Source organism: Hordeum vulgare, chromosome 4H (genome assembly GCF_904849725.1).
Source record: "Hordeum vulgare subsp. vulgare chromosome 4H, MorexV3_pseudomolecules_assembly, whole genome shotgun sequence".
NCBI classification, from domain to species: Eukaryota; Viridiplantae; Streptophyta; class Magnoliopsida; order Poales; family Poaceae; genus Hordeum; species Hordeum vulgare.
Window position 1 is genome coordinate 494,864,070 of NC_058521.1, and position 5,243 is coordinate 494,869,312.

Genomic DNA, 5,243 nt, shown 5'->3' on the forward strand with positions numbered 1-5,243 from the left:
TGACCTCTCCGATGATGCGTGAGTAGTTCACCATAGACCTTCGGGTCCATAGCTAGTAGCTAGATGGCTTCTTCTCTCTCTTGGATCTTCAATACAAAGTTCTCCATGATCTTAATGGAGATCTATCCGATATAATCTTCTTTTGCGGTGTGTTTGTCGAGATCCGATGAATTGTGGATTTATGATCAGATTATCTATGAATCTTATTTGAGTTTCTTCTGATCTTTTATATGCATGATTTCATATCCTTGTAATTCTCTTCGAGTTATGGGTTTTGCTTGGCCAACTTGATCTATGATTCTTACAATGGGAGAAGTGCTTGGTTTTGGGTTCATACCGTGCGGTGACCTCACCCAGTGACAGAAGGGGTAGCGAGGCACGCATCGTGTTGTTGCCATCAAGGGTAAAAAGATGGGGTTTTCATCATTGGTTTGAGTTTATCCCTCTACATCATGTCATCTTGCTTAAAACGTTACTCTTTTTGTCATGAACTCAATACACTAGATGCATGTTGGATAGCGGTCGATGTGTGGAGTAATAGTAGTAGATGCAGAAAGTATCGGTCTACTTGTCTCGGACGTGATGCCTATATGTATGATCATTGCCTTAGATATCGTCATGACATTTCGCGGTTCTATCAATTGCTCGACAATAATTTGTTCACCCACCGTAATATTTGCTATTTTGAGAGAAGCCTCTAGTGAACACTATGGCCCCCGGGTCTACTTTACACCGTATTTTCAGCCTCACTCTTTTACTTCGTTGCACTTTCCGCCTTCAGATCTCACTTTGCAATCAATCTTGAAGGGATTCACAACCCCTTTATAGTGTTGGGTGCAAGCTCTTTTATGTTTGCGCAGGTACTCTGGACTTGACGCGATTCTGCTACTGGATTGATACCTTGGTTCTCAAACAGAGGAAAATACTTACTGCTCCTGTGCTGCATCACCCTTTCTCTTCAAGGGAAAAACCAACGCAAGCACAAAATCCACCTTTTAAAGGTTTCTTTGTAATTCTTAGGCGGTCCCCCCGCTCCGCTCAGGAGGCAGCCGAAGGATTTCTGGGGTCGTTGCGGGGGAGGATCAAGTCAAGAACTCATCCAATTAAGTGTCGCAAACTCATCCTTGCATTTACTTTTTTTCCTCTCGTTTTCCTCTTCCCCACTTCTGAAAAAAACAAAAATTTACAAAAATATTTGCCTTCTTCGTTTGCCTTTTTCTCTTGCTTCCTTTCTGTCCGCTTGTGTGCTTGCTTGCTTGCTGAAGTCACCATGAACGAAAACACCAAACTTTGTGACTTCTCGAATACTAATAATAATGATTTTATTAGTACTCCGACTGCTCCCGCCACTAGTGCGGAATCATACGAAATCAATGCCGCTTTGCTGAATCTTGTTATGAAAGAGCAATTCTCTGGCCTTCCTAGTGAAGATGCCGCATCCCATCTCAATACCTTCATTGAGCTTTGCGATATGCAAAAGAAAAAAGATGTGGATAATGATGTGATTAAATTGAAGCTTTTTTCCTTTCTTGTTGCGAAATCGAGCAAAAACTTGGTTTTCATCTTTGCCCAAAAATAGTATCGATTCTTGGGATAAGTGCAAAGATGCTTATATATCCAAGTATTTTCCACCGGCTAAGATCATCTCTCTTCGAAATAATATCATGAATTTCAAGCAACTTGATCATGAACATGTTGCACAATCTTGGGAGATAATGAAATTGATGATTAGAAATTGTCCCGCTCATGGCTTGAGTCTTTGGATGATTATTCAAATCTTTTACGCTGGCTTGGATTTCGCTTCCAGAAATATCTTGGACTCCGCCTCAGGTGGTACGTTCATGGAAATCACATTAAGAGAAGCCACAAAGCTCGTAGACAATATCATGACAAACTACTCTCAATGGCACACTGAAAGATCACCTATTAGTAAGAAGGTACACGCTATAGAAGAAATTAACTCGTTGAGTGCTAAGATGGATGAGTTAATGAATTTGGTTGCTAGTAGAAGTGCTCCTTTGGATCCTAATGATATGCCCTTGTATTCCTTGATTGAGAGTAGCAATGTTAGCTTGGACGTCAATTTTGTTGGTAGGAATAATTTTGGCAACAACAATGCTTTTAGAGGAAACTATGTTCCTAGGCCTTTTCCTAGTAACCCCTCTAATAACTTTGGCAACTCCTACAACAATACTCATGGAAATTACAATAAATTACCCTTTGATCTAGAGAGTAATATCAAAGAGTTCATCAACTCTCAAAATATTTTCTATGCGTCCATAGAGGAAAACCTACTCAAAATTGACGATTTGGCTAGGAGCGTTGATAGAATGTCTACTAATGTTGACGCTTCGAAAGTTAGATGTGCTCCTCCCAAGATCACATGGATGAAACTTTGAAAGCTATGCGTGTTTCCATGAGTGAGAGGCAAGAAAGAACCTCCCAAATTCGTGCTAGACATGAATGGCTTAAAAAGGCGTGTTCTCGTGATGAGAATCACGAAGATCTTAAAATGCTTGGTGTGACTCCCATTGAATCTTTGTTTTCTAGTGTCAAACCTAATGATTATGGGGCTGGATATGAATCCACTTTGGTTGAAAAACGCCCCAATGATTCGGAGTCCATCTATCTTGATGCTGAAAGCATTGAAAGTGGAGGAAAACATGTTAAAATTTTGAGTAGTAATGAAATTACTACCGTGGATTTCAAGGAATTCAATTATGATAGTTGCTCCTTGACAGAACGCATTTCTTTGATGCAATCCATGTTAAACTCTACACGCGCTTATAGCCAAAGCAAGGCCTTTACATATCATATCGTCGAAGCTATGATAAAATCTCTTGAAGAGAAACTTGAATTGGAAGTCTCTATCCCTAGAAAGCTTCATGATGAGTGGTAACCTACCATCAAAATAAAAATCAAAAACTATGAATGCAATGCTTTGTGTGATTTGGGTGCTAGTGTTTCTACGATCCCAAAGTCTTTATGTGATGTTGTGGGTTTTAATGAGATTGAAGAGTGTTCTCTTAATTTGCATCTTGCTGATCCTACTGTCAAGAAACCCATGGGAAGGATCAATGATGTTCTTATTATTGCAAATAGGAACTATGTACCCGTGGATTTCATTGTGCTTGACATTGATTGCAATCCTACATGCCCTATTATTCTTGGTAGACCTTTCCTAAGCACTATCGGTGCTATCATCGATATAAAGGAAGCAAATATTAGATTTCAATTTCCTTTAAGGAAGGGCATGGAACACTTTCCTAGAAAGAAAATAAGATTGCCTTATGAATCCATGACGAGGGCCACTTATGGTTTGAGCACCAAAGATGACGATACGTGATTCTATCACCTTATGCCTAGCAAGGGCGTTAAACAATAGCGCTTGTTGGGAGGCAACCCAATGAATTTATCTTTTTCTTTCTGTTTTGTTGCATCCACAATTTCATAATTCTGTTGTGATTGTGTTTTTTGTGTTTCTTTTTGTGTTTGATCCAAGCAAAACCTTTATGACTAGTCTCGGTAATGGTTGTTTGATCCTGCTGGAAAAAGACAGAAACTTTTCGCTCACGAGATGATTTTGCATTTTTATTCAGAAATAGGTTTTGAGTTGATTATTTTTTCTGCTGGTAGATACGCTTTTTCCCAGGCCTTCATTAGTTTTCAGATTTTTTGAGGTACCAGAAGTATACGAAGTATACAGATTGCTACAGACTGGTTTGTTTTTGACAGATTCTATTTTTGTTGAGTTGGTTGCTTGTTTTGATGAAACTATGGTTAGTATCGGGGGGGGGGGGGGGGTACTAGCCATGGAAAAGTGAGAATATAGTAGCCCAACATCAATATAGATAGAATTCAAGCTTGCTATAGTAACAAAAGAAGTGGTAGTTTGTTTTCTTGTGCTAATGTTATAACGAGTTTCTGTTTAAGTTTTGTGTTGTGAAGTTTTCAAGTTTTGGGTGATGTTCTCATGGACGATGAGATGAGTGGAAAGAGCTCAAGCTTGGGGATGCCCAAGGCATCCCAAGCCAAATTCAAGGACACCAAAAGCCTAAGCTTGGGGATGCCCCGGGAATGCATCCCCTCTTTCGTCTTCAATCCATCGGTAACATTACTTGGAGCTATATTTTTATTCACCACATGATATGTGTTTTGCTTGGAGCGTCTTGTATCTTAGGAGTCTTTTCTTTTAGTTGTGTCACAATCATCCTTGCTGCACACCTTTTTGAGAGAGAGAGAGAGACATGCACTCATCGTGATTTTGCTAGAATGCTCATAGTGCTTCACTTATATCTTTTGAGCTAGATACTTTTGCTCTTGTGCTTCACTTATCTTTAGAGCACGGCAGTGCATGATCTGGTAGTTGGCTTATGCTATGAAAGTAGTCCCAAAGGTGATAGATACCCAAAGAGGATGCAAAAACCTCCATCTTCATGTGCATTGAATAGAAAGAGAAGTTTTGATTCCTCTCAATTAGTTTTGAGACGTGGATTCGGTAATATTAAGACTTATGTTAGTAGGGTGTTGTGAATCTAGAAATACTTGTGTTGAAGTTAGTGATTCCCGTAGCATGCACGTATGGTGAACCGCTATGTTAGGAAGTCAAAGCATAAATGATCTATTGATTGTCATCCTTTGTGTTGAGTTCGGGATCGCGCGATGGTTAACACCTACCAACCCTTCCCCTCGGAGTATACGTTTAGCACTTTGTTTTGATTACTAATAAAAACTTTCACAACAAGTATGTGAGTTCTTCATGACTAATGTGAGTCCATGGTATAGATGCACTTTCACCTCCCGCCATTGCTAGCCTCTCTAGTGCCGCACAATTCTCGCCGGTGCACAAACCCACCAAATTCCTTCCTCAAAACAGCCACCATACCTACCTACTATGTCATTTTCATAGCCATTTCGAGATATATTGCCATGCAACTCCCACCGTTCCGTCTCATGACTTGTGCCGCCACTCTCATATTGCCATTGCATGATCATAAGATAGCTAGCGAGATGTTTCAACGCCATACGCCATGCTAGATCGTTGCACATCCCGGTAGACTGTCGGAGGCATTTCCTATGGAGTCATCATTGTTTTGAGCTGTGAGTAAATAAAAGTGTGATGATCATCATTATTAGAGCATTTTCCCATGTGAGGAAATAAAAAAAAAGGGGCCAAAGAGCCCAAAAACAAAAAAAAATAAAATAAAATAAAAGAGAAAAAAAAGAGGCCTAAGAGCCCAAAT